The sequence below is a fragment of the Pongo pygmaeus genome, chromosome X (assembly GCF_028885625.2).
Source record: "Pongo pygmaeus isolate AG05252 chromosome X, NHGRI_mPonPyg2-v2.0_pri, whole genome shotgun sequence".
Taxonomy (NCBI): Eukaryota; Metazoa; Chordata; class Mammalia; order Primates; family Hominidae; genus Pongo; species Pongo pygmaeus.
In genome coordinates, this window is record NC_072396.2 from 106,821,686 (window position 1) to 106,834,118 (window position 12,433).

General features: G+C 39.7%; 1 protein-coding gene across 50 annotated transcripts in view; it reads left to right on the forward strand.

Annotated features, from left to right (window-relative positions):
• The first annotated feature begins 4,618 nt into the window (after positions 1-4,618).
• Positions 4,619-12,433, forward strand: part of LOC129023809 (ras-related protein Rab-40A-like) — a 194,516-nt gene continuing 186,701 nt past the window's right edge. For 5 of the 50 annotated variants that reach the window (XR_010125409.1, XR_010125404.1, XR_010125391.1 and 2 more), the window contains exon 1: positions 4,997-5,286. The gene's annotated coding sequence lies outside the window, so the exon portion shown is untranslated. Of the gene's footprint in view, positions 5,383-12,433 lie in introns of all 50 variants that reach the window. The other 45 variants (XR_010125390.1, XR_010125382.1, XR_010125389.1 and 42 more) reach the window with 20 other exon arrangements.

The following is a 12,433-nucleotide window of genomic DNA, read 5'->3' on the forward strand; positions in this document are numbered from 1 at the left end:
CTACAGACCTGTAAGCTACTAGACGGATGTAGCTTTCAGACACTAAGTCTGTGGTTACACACCTACAATAAATTAATACATTCCAGTTAAGTTAAATCTATATTCAGTGCATACACAGTATTTTTGTTTACATGTACACATGTGTATAGATGATAATTGGTGGAAACATAATTACAGTTTTTACTAGTGCATGGTGGGGTTAGATACTATCAATATTCATATTGGTATTTGAATGCACTTTCCACATTTTTAAAATAGACAATGGGTTACTTATTAATCAGAGATAAAACACATTAGAGCTTTGTTCATGTCAAATTTGATAGATTTCAGACTTTTCAAAAGGTATTGTAAATATGATAGTAGGCAAACACGTTACACAACCAAGGTTATGAAGCAAAACATTACAGAGTGGACTCTCCTGTGTGAGTTCCCTGATTGCCTCAGCACCCCCAGAAGGAACCACTATCCAAAATTTCTTGTTTAGTCATGAATACATCCCTAAACAAAACACATAATTGCTTTGCATATTTTTATCTCTATATAAGTAACATATTTATATATCAATTATCGAAATGTTTTCTTCTGAAAATAGTGTTTCTGAGATATTTCTAATCAGGTGACTTTGGGACTATTTTGATATTTACCCATGCTCCTGTGAACAGGTTTGCTATGTACCAAGACTCTGCAATGCACATCTGAGAGGGCAGCAGATGACAGAGCCTCACATGCTTCTATTGTGGGTGCTGCTCAGTATCTCCACAAAGAAGTTGTACCAATTTGTCCACTCCAAGCTATGTATGGGCTTCTTGTGGCCCCAACATTTCAATTCAAACAGGATGCAACATAAACACAAACTCGATGATTGGGTTTTCTTTTCAAACTCTAGAATTATTCCAAGACATATTCTAAGGTATAATGTGGAACCATTAGCTAAGCATTTTTAATGCACCTGTGAAATACACTATTTAAAACATAATACAATAGGGAAAAATAAAGAAAATCTAATGTGCCAATAACAGGATCTCAGAATAAAAAATATTAAAAATCTGTGAAACCTATTGTTTGCACAAATCAGGAAAAACAGATGTTTTCAAATTGTTGGATGGAGTATAAGAACTATTAAAGAGATTTTAAAGTTCAACTATATAGGAAGCATTAAAATTGTTAAATGGTCATGCTCTTTGACAAAACAGTTCCACTTCTGGGAATGTATCCTCCTGATATGGCCTCAAGAGTCTCCTGCTGTAACCACTCGTGTGTCCACACTGTTCAGGGCTGAGATGACCATTTCCTTAGTTGGCCCAGTGCCTTCATGTCCCAGATCCTGAGTCATCTACCCCTGGATCAAAACAGGAAAATCAAATCTGAATCATGGATGGATGCCCAGCCTCGAAGGACCATCCACTAATTCACCACAAACATTGATATAGAGCAATGCTCAGGTCCCAACTCCTGGAGAGACTTGTAGACCTCAGACCTCATCCCTGTCTGGGAGAAATCTTCCTTCCTCTCCCATCTTTGTGTCCTGAGAGGCCCCCACGTCCCTACCAGGTACAAGCAGCCCAGTCCTTTCAACAAATTCAGTTTTCATAAAGGATGAAAGAAACACTGGCTCCAGAAGGCTTCTGCTTTCAGCCCTCTCACAAACCTCCCCTGAAGTAAGGAGAGGGGGCACCAACCCTACTGCAGGGAGGGTAAGCAAGGAGAACAGAGATTAACCTTCTTAACAGTACATGTCCAAATACATTTGCTAAAGTCTACCACTAGCAACTCAAGGTGCCCAGGCTGGCAGGTTCTATCCCGGGCTCTGGTAGTGGGCCTGATGAGTAACCTCCTTGCCATTCAGCACTGTGTTTAGGAGCACGTGCTTTATGGTCACTGACATCCATGAGGAAGAGAGGATACTGGTACCTCACTAGCACGGCTGTCATGAGATTAAATCCAGACACTAATGTGAAGAAACTGGAGCTGGGCCCAGCTAAACCATCTGCCTTACAAAATAGTAGCTGTCTTTTCCTCCTCCAAGCAGGGAACTCATGTTGCTCTGAGCTGCCACCTCAGCCAGGGCCCCTTAAGAGGGCGCACATTGTAGTCACCTTGATGAGTCTTTTCTAAACCCTCAGCTGAAACTCCCTTGTTGGTGGAAAAATAGGACTTTTGCATCAAAGATCATTAATGTCATTAAGTTATAATATGAGCCTTAGAAAACAGATATATCCACTTGGCACCAACAGTATATGTGAGCGTCTGCTGGCTTTTCATTCCACCAACACCAAATATTACCAACTTTTGTCTTTATTGCCAATCCGATCTGCTCATTTTCCCCAGACCTGTCCCATTGGAAGAATCAGCTCAGATGGTCATTAAACTTAGAGATTCACAGGGTCATCCCCTGCAATTGCCAGATTTAGCAAATAATAAGACGATTTAAAATTTTTATTTTATTATTTATTTTATTTACTTTTATTTATTTAATTAAAATCCAGTTGGATTTTAATTTTAAATAAACTAATACTGCATGCCACATAAACTAAAAAATATTCCTATTAATCCGGAATTTAAAGTTAACTGAGTTAATTTTAATCTGGTAAATGTACACATGGAGGGCTCTGTGGAGAGCCAAGATGCTCAGGTCAACAGCCTTAACTGAGCTCCCAGCAGACGCCAACACCAGTCATCATTCATGTGAGTGAGCTCTCTCAGATGTCCCAGATGAGTGGAACCTCCAGATGACTGCAGCCCCAGGTGCCAGACATCATATAGAGCAGAAAACATCCAGCTGGGCCCAGTTAACGCAGAAAATACTGAGCGAAAATAAATGGCTATTAATTGGGGGTGCTTGTTAAGAAGGAATGGATATCTAAAACATTATGGTTTTGGTGAACTTTTCCTCATTTTCTGTGTTGTGTTATCACTGCATAAGAAAGGGATTTTCTTATCCTTGAAGGCTTAGTGAAACTTGGTTATAATTGTATTATCTGAGTGTTGGCTTACACGTGGGTACAGATTTCTGAACATGTCATCAATTCCTTCTCGAAGGGATTCCCAAGGGCAATTTACATGATATCTATTTTTCATGCTAGTCTTAAAATTTGAAACCTAACTCCATAAGAAGAATTCCCACTGCAATCATGTGAATTAAGATACTGAGAGGGCGTTGCTACAAACCATTCTATGAGGAAACGTGAGAGGTTGTCTTCGTGAGTATTCATTCTGAACAATTTTAGAAGTGTTTCTCAAAGAAAGTGTCCTGAAACACTTTCTCCTGCTATAGTGATAACCCTTGGCAAAGAAGTAACTTTCCTTGGGCACACATAGACAGGGCTCCTTTAGGAGACAGCAGATAGATATACATTGCAGTCCTTGGTCTTTATGACTGTCCCAATGCGGCACTGCTGGGTGGATAAGTCTGTCCAATTCTAGAACTTACTCACAGTAAGCCCACGTGACAGCAAATCTAAGTCACATTCTCCAATATCACCTTATAAGAGATAAAGTCAATATATGTTTCTCCTTATTCTTTTCCTATGTTTCTCAGTTGGTTTAGAGCTCAGACTAGAAGCAGAAGAGTATTTTGGGGGCCCCTTAAAGAATTAAGCATTGTGAATCAAGAACTATAGGAATAATTGTAGAGTCAGTGAGACACAGTTAGAGGAGTAAACCTGTGGGCCTATTGTAAGTCCCATCTCTGAAGGCAAAGCTGAACAAGTGCCTCCTGAAGGGCAGCTTACTACCAAGAATTTGAAGGGAGAGCACTTGGGCAGAGTATCATGTGTCTCCTTCCAGATTCTCCAATCGGGTAAGTCACTCCTGCCGTAGAGAGGAGTGAGTGTGTAGAGGCTGCATGTATTTTTGTCATGGATGTATTTTCCACATGGAAAAACATACCAGGAATGAAGGATAAGAATTTCCTTAAGGCAGGGCTGGGCGCGGTGGCTCACACCTGTAATCCCAGCACTTTGGGAGGCCGAGACGGGTGGATCACGAGGTCAGGAGATCGAGGCCAGCTTGACTAACATGGTGAAACCCTGTCTCTACTAAAAATATAAAAATTAGCTAGGTGTGGTGCTAAGCGCCTGTAATCCCAGCTACTCGGGAGGCTGAGGCAGGAGAATCGCTTGAACCCGGGAGGCAGAGGTTGCAGTGAGCCGAGATTGCGCTACTGCACTCCAGCCTGGGCGACAGAGCGAGACTCCGTCTCAAAAAAAAAAAAAAAAAAAATTTCCTTAAGGCAAACTACTGTGTGTTTTAATTGACTGGATTCCTGCCTACTAAATGATTATATTATTCTAGTCCGGCCTCCCTGAAATAACTGTATTATTACTCAAATGACAGTTTTTGTGTTTCTAGATCATTCAGTCACTTGATTATAAACAATCTGTTTTCTGCCACAGATAACCAACTGCCTAGCATAGTGTGTGAGTTGTCCATGTTCCTCCTCAGAGGGCTAGCTCATCTCTCAGAGTCCTAGGACACCTCTCTGGGCTTCTGTGTACTGATGATAATCCTCTAAGGTCACTTTTTTTTTTTTTTTTGAGACGCAGTCTCGCTCTGTCGCCCAGGCTGGAGTGCAGTGGCGCAATCTCGGCTCACTGCAAGCTCCGCCTCCCGGGTTCACGCCATTCTACTGCCTCAGTCTCCTGAGTAGCTGGGACTACAGGCGCTCGCCACCACGCCCGGCTAATTTTTTATATTTTTAGTAGAGATGGGGTTTCACCGTGTTAGTCAGGATGGTCTCGATCTCCTGACCTCGTGATCCTCCCGCCTCGCCCTCCCAAAGTGCTGGGATTACAGGCATGAGCCACCGCGCCCGGCCCCCTAAGGTCACTTTTAAAGCAAAATTCCTGACAACATGGACTTCCTTTCCTCTACCATGAAGAGTAGAGAGTCTTGAAAATTGCCCGGATCTCAGCCTCTAATTGGTATGTTTTCTCAGGGAGTTACCTGAAGAGTGAAGGTGTTTTGCTTTAAGGGATAGGCTGGGGATGGAGGAGCGGGTTGTGCATAGTCATTTTCAGGTGTGGAAGACAAGCCCGTGCTACGCGGTTGCCACAGTAACCTGACGTCATATTAGCGACGGTGACGACTTTTTTTTGAGACCAATTTGGCCTGGGGAGAACCGCAGAGTCTCCGCTTCAGGCGTTTGGACTCAGTGGAGGTTGTGAGTGCCCAGCAGTGTGGCCTGAATCTCCGTGGAGTTTAGGGAGACGAAAGGACCCCAGATCGACGTCCCCTCGTTCCCACTTTGGGGATCGGCGCTCTGGCTGTTTCGTGAAGGAGAGAGAGGTGGGTCTCTTCTGGCCCCAGTGAGTGTGGTGTCCTGCTCCAGGGTGTCCCGGGGCTACTTTCCATGTAAAGGCGGGACGCGAGAGGATGAGACAGGTAAAGACCCTCTCTGAGCCCAGTTTCACACTCTGTAAAATGGAGATAAAAATGATCACTCACAGGATTGCTGAAACCTTCAGTGATAACATAGGTGCAAGATGATAGCCCTGTGGTTATTGCAGGATCAGGAATGCCTGTATGAAGTCAGGCCTCTTCTTGTTCTGTTTCAAACTTTCTTACGGTGTAGACAAGGGAGAAACTTTATGTTTAACATGCATTTATGATAAGTTTATATATATATTTCTGACTGCATAAATAATAATCAGTGATTCCCATCAACACTATCAAATGAATGTTGAAATATAATTAGAAGGCCTTCCTACCAATTTGAGATTATAATATGCATTCTCCCATATCTGTTGTGTAATAAATTTGTTTATGAACTATAACTTATAAAATGTCAATTAAAAAGTCGTATGATGTTTTGATATATTTTATACATTGTAGAATGGCTGAATCAAGCTAATAAACCTATGCATTACCTAATGTACTTTTTTTTTGTGGTGAACAATTAAAATCTACCCTTTTAGCAGTTTTCAAGTGTACAATATATTTTTATTAACCATGGTCACTATGATGTACAATAGATCTCTTGAATTTATCTGAATAAATTCTTTCTAACTCCTTTCTAACTGAAATTTTGTATCCATTGACCACCATCTCCCCAAACCCCTCCCCAGCCTCTGTCTAGTAATTATTATTCTACTCTCTGCTTCTATGAGTTCAACTTATTTAGATTCCATATACAAGTGAGATTATATGGTATTTGTCTTGCTGTGCCTGGCTTATTTCACTTAATGTCCTCCAGGTTCATCCATGTTGTCACAAATGACAGGATTTCCTTCTTTTTTCAAAAAGCTGAATAGTACTCCATTGTGTGCATGTATGACATTTTCTTTATTCATCTGTTGATGGATACTTGGGTTGATTCCATACCCTGGCTATTGTGAATAATGCTGCAGTGAACATGGGAGTACATACATCTGTTTGAGGTACTAATTTCATTTCCTTTGGATATATACTCAGAAGAGGGACTGCTGGATCATTTGGTAATTCTATTTTTAGTTTTTTTCAGGAATGACCATACTGTTTCTGTAATATCTGTATAAATTTACATTCCCAATATCGTACAAGGGTTCCATTTTTTCCACATCCTTATGAACACTTACCATCTTTTGTTTTTTTAAATAATGGCCATCCTAACAAGTGTGAGGTGATATCTTGTTATGGTTTTAATGTGCATTTCCCTGATGATTAGTGATATAGAGAATTTTTTCACACACCTGTTGGCCACTTGTATGTCTTACTTTGAAAAATGTATATTTTATTATATATGGACACATGATAATTGTACATATTTATGGGGTACACTGTGATATTTCAATACATGTATACAATGTGTAGTGATAAAATCAGGGTAGTTAGCATATCCATCATCTCAAATCTTTATCATTTATAAGTGCTGGTAACATTCAACATTTTCTCTTCTAGCTATTTGAAAAAATACATTAAATTATTGTTTGATAATTTAGTATAATGGTATAGAACACTAGAGATTATTCTTCCTATCCAGGGTCTGGAGTATGGGCTAGCCTTCAATGGATGTTAATCTGATGTCTGGAGTACAGACATGTGCAAAGTGACCTTGGCTTAGGGGCCCGGATCCCAGCCTAGTTCCTCTAATTGGTATGTTTTCTCAGGGAGTTATCTAAAGAGTGAAGGTGTTTTGCTAGGTCTCTATGGCAGTGGCTCTGGTGTCTGAGGCATGGGCAGGCACAATGAGGCACAGAGCTGGGGTCTGGAGTATGGGTATTTACAGAGTAGCTGTAGCTTGAGGGGGTCAGTGACACACGCAGGATTGGGACAGGTGGCACCTCTGGTCCCAGAGTGGTATAATAGCTGCTGCTTCTTGAGATGAGAAGTGTGCAGCCTCTTCTCCCTCTCTGGGGTTCCATGGGCAGGAATGGCTGTTGGTTATCTCAGTGGCAAAAGATGCCAGTGTCCTCTCCAGAGCAGACTGCTGGGGACCATGGTGGTTCCTGCCACATGGCTAATAGCAATAGCCTTTGCCTTTCTTCTTTGCTCCTAGACATCTCCTGGCACCTCAAGTATACTGATCTCACCAGCAATATTTTCTGTGTGGATAGTCCCCATTTTTTTTTCTACTGTGTTGCTACAGATTCTTAAATGGGCCCCTGAGCCCTCCCATGAATACTTTAGTTTGTGGATAGCTGTCTACACTTGTTTTTTTGTGGCAAGGGGTGGTGAAGGCTGATATCTCCTACTCTGCCCTCTTGGTCCTTCATTATATAGTTTGCCCTATTCTAATGATACCCTGCCATGTCCCCTAAAGGAACCGTATAGGCTTATATATCATTGTTATTATTTTCCAGGACATAACATTTTCAGTTCTGTTGTACCCAGCCTACCCATTCCTCCCACTGTCCTGTCTCCAGACAAATACAGCACTTTTGTCATTATAGATTAGATTTCATTTATTTAAAAATAATCATAGAGGTTTTTTTTTTTTAGGGATCTGGCTTCTTTCATTCACTCTGTATTTTTAGATTTATCCATTTTATTGCCTATTTCAATAGTTCTTTTTTTTTTTTATTACGGAGTAGCATTACAGTATAGGATATACTACAATTCGTTTTGTCCATTCACTTGCTAATGGATATTTGGGTTGTATTCAATTTAGGGGATCTTCTGTATGAGTCTATACAGAGAAATGTGCTTTCTTTCTCTAGGGTAAATACTTAGGATTGCAGTGGCTGGAACATGTTATAGATGTAAGACTAACATTGTAAGAAACTGCCAAACTGTTTTCAAAGTGGTTGTACCATTTCTCATTGTCTCAGCAGAGCTTCATCCTCCACAAACGTGTCAGTGCTTGGTATGGTCAGTCTCTAACTTTAGTGATTCTCATGCGGAGATAAAACAAGAAGACCCAATGGAGCTTAATTAGGTCACACACAAAAAATATTAACTATTTAAAGGAAAAATATTTAATCTACTGGGCTAAAAATTTCAGTTGGGGTAACTTCAGAGCACCGTACAACCTCTGAATGATTAAAACCTGGACTAGACAAGTTATTCATAAAAGTATTTTATAATTTATTGACCCAAGCAATTTGATCAATAGAACAAGTTACCCTAGGGATAACAGCATGATCATATCTTAGAGTTCATATCAACCATAGGGATTTACAATCCTGATGTGGGATCAGAACATCCCAATAGTATAACAGCTATTTTTTGTTTTTTTTTTTTGTGACGGAGTCTCGCTCTGTCACCCAGGCTGGAGTGCCGTGGCACAATCTTGGCTCACTGCAACCTCTGCCTCCCAGGTTCAAGCGATTCTCCTGCCTCAGCCTCCTGAGTAGCTGGGACTACAGGCGCCCACCACCTCGCCTGGCTAATTTTTTGTATTTTTAGTAGAGACGGGGTTTCACCATGTTAGTCAGGATGGTCTCGATCTCCTGACCTCGTGATCCACCCGCCTCAGCCTCCCAAAGTGCTGGGATTTCAGACGTGAGCCACTGCGCCTGGCCAACAGCTATTAATGGTTTATGTTTTCAATGACCAAAGTCCTACATGATTTAAGTTCAGGATCTGGGTTGGTTTCCACCTATTTAATATTTCTCCCAGTACAAAAAGAGAAGAGAATTATGGCACACAAAAAGCACCCTCAATTCAAAAGATGATATAATCTAAATCTAACTTATTATTATACACCTTGCCCCAAAACAGGGCTTGTTAAGATGGTAGAGCCTGGTAATTGCATAAAACTTGATATTTTATAATCAGAGGTTCAATTACTCTTCTTTTTAAAATAATTGTTTATTTTATTTTTATTTTTTGTGGGTATACAGTAGGTGTATGTATTTATGGGGTACATGGGACATTTTGATACAGGCATGTAATGCATATTAATCACATCATAGAAAATGGATATCTCCTCAAGAATTTATCCTTTCTGTTACAAAAAATCCAATTATACTCTTTTAGTTGTTTTAAAATATACAATTAAGTTATTATTGACTATAGTCACCCTGTTGTGCTATCAAATACTAGGTCTGTTTCATTCTAACTATTTTTTTGTACTGATTAACCATCCCCATCTCTCCCCAACCCTCCCCAATTCCTTTCCCAGCCTCTGGTAACCATCCTTCTACTCTCTATCTCCACAGGTTAAATTGTTTTGATTTTTAGACCCCACAAATAAATAAGAACATGCAATGTTTCTCCTTCTATGTCTGGCTTACTTCACTTAACATAATGATCGCCAGTTCCATCCATGTTTTTGCAAATGACTGGATCTCATTATTTTTTATGGCTGAATAGTACTCCATCGTGTATAAGTACCACATTTTCTTTATCCATTCATCTGCTGATGGACACAGGCTTCTTCCAACTCTTGTCTATTGTGAACAGAGTGGCAACAAACATGGGAGTGCAGATGTCTCTTCAATATACTGATTTCCTTTCTTTTGGGTATATATCCAGAGTAAGATTGCTGGATCACATGGGTAGCTCTATTTTCAGTTTTCTGAGGAACCTCCAAACTGTTCTCTACAATGGTTGTAGTAATTTACGTTCCTACCAACAGTGTAAGAGGGTTCTTTTTTCTCTACATCTTCACCTGCATTTGTTATTGCCCGTCTTTTGGACATAAGCCATTTTAACTGAGAAGGGATGATATCTCATTGTAGTTTTGATTTGCATTTCTCTAATGATTCATTATGTTGAGCACCTATATATGCCTGTTTGTCATTTGTATGTCTTCCTTTGAGAAATGTCTATTCAGATATATACATATACATATATATATATATTTTTTTTAGACGGAGTCTCGCTCTGTCGGCAGGCTGGAGTGCAGTGGCGCAATCTCGGCTCACTGCAACCTCCACCTCCTGGATTCAAGCGATTCTCCTGCCTCAGCCTCCCGAGTAGCTGGGACTACAGGCGCATGCCACCATGCCCAGCTAATTTTTGTATTTTTAGTAGAGATAGGGTTTCACCATTTTGGCCAGGATGGTCGATCTCTTGACCTCGTGATCCACCCGCCTTGGCCTCCCAAGCTATTGGGATTACAGGCATGAGCCACCGTGCCCGGCCTGCCCATTTTAAAATCAGATTATTATATTTTTTCCTGTAGAACTATTTGAGATACTTATACATCTGGTTATTAATTCCTTGTCAGATGGGTAGTTTGCAAACATTTTTACCCATTCTGCGGGTTGTTTCTTAACTTTGTTGATTGTTTCCTCTGCTGTGCAGAAGCTTTTTAACTTGATGTGGTGCCATTTGTCCATTTTTGCTCTGGTTGCCTGTGCTTGTGGGGTATTACTCAAGAAATTTTTGCCCAGACTGATGTTCTGGAGAGCTTTCCCAAAGTTTTCTTGTAGTAGTTTTATAGTTTGAGGTCTTAGATTTAATTCTTTAATCCATTTTGATTTGATTTTTGTACATGATGAGAGATAGGGGTCTAGTTTCATTCTTCTGCATATAGGTATCCAGTTTTCCCAGGACCTTTTATTGAAGGTACTGTCTTTACAGTATATGTTCTTGGCACCTTTATCAAAAATGATTTCACTGTAGGCGTATGGATTTCTTTCCGGGATCTCTATTCTGTTCCATTCATCTATGTGTCTGTTTTTATGACAGTAGTATGCTTTTTTGGTTACTATAGCTCTGTAGTATAATTTGAAGTCAGGTAATGTGATTCCTCCACTTTTGTTCTTATTGCTCAGGATCGCTTTAGCTATTCTGGGTCTTTTGTGGTTCTGTATCCCTTTTAGGGTACTTTTTTCTATCTCTATGAAGATTGTCATTCTATTTTGATAGGAATTGCATTGAATCTGTAGATTGCTTTGGGTAGTATGGGCATGTTAACAATATTGATTTATCCAATGCCCGAACGAGGGATATTTTTCCATCTTCTGGTGTCCACTTCAATTTCTTTCATCAGTCCTTTGTGGTTTTCATTATAGAGGTCTTTCACTTCTTTGGTTAATTCCTAGGTATTTTATTTCGTTTGTGGCTATTGTAAATGGGATTACGTTTTTATTTTTTTTTTCAGATTGCTCACTGTTGGCATATAGAAATGCTACTGATTTTTCCATGTTGATTTTGTATCCTGCAACTTTACTGAATTTATTTATTAGTATGAATAGTTTTTTGGTGGAGTCTAGGTTTTCCCAAATATAAGATAATGTCATCTGCAAACAAGGATGATTTTAATTCTTCCTTTCCAACTTGGAGGCACTTTATAGCTTTCTCTTCTTTGGATGCTCTAGCTAAGAGCTCTAGTACTATATTGAATAACAGTAGTGAAAGTGGGCATCCATATTATGTTCCAGATCTTAGAGAAAAGGCATTCAATTTTTTTCCCATTCAGTGTGATACTAGCTGTGGGTCTGTCAATATGAGTTTTATTATGTTGAAGTATGTTCCTTCTACCCCAGTTTTTTGAGAATTTTCATCATGAAAGGGATGTTGAATTTTATCAAATGCTTTTCCAGCATCAATTGAAATGATCATATGGTTTTTGTCTTTCTGTTGACATGATATATCACATTGATTGATTTGCGTATGTTAAACTGTCCTTGCATCCCAAAGATAAATCCTACTTGGTCGTGATGAATGATCTTTTTAATATATCATCGAATTGGGTTTCCTAGTATTTTGCTGAATATTTTTGCATCAATATTCATCATAGAAATTGGCCTATAGTTTTTTTTAATGTGTTTTTGTCTGGTTTTGGTATCAGAATAATACTGTCCTCATAGAATGAGTTTGGCAGTATTCAATCCTCCTGTTTTTTGGAATAGTTTGAGTAGGATTTGGGTATTAGTTCTCTTTAAATGTTTAGTAGAATTTAGCAGTAAAGCCATGGGGTCCTGGACTTTTTCGTTACTGGGTGTATTAGTCTGTTTTCACACTGCTGATAAAGACATACCCTAGACTGGGCAATTTACAAAAGAAAGAGGTTTAATTGGACTTAACAGTTCCACATGGTTGGGGAAGCCATACAATAATGGTG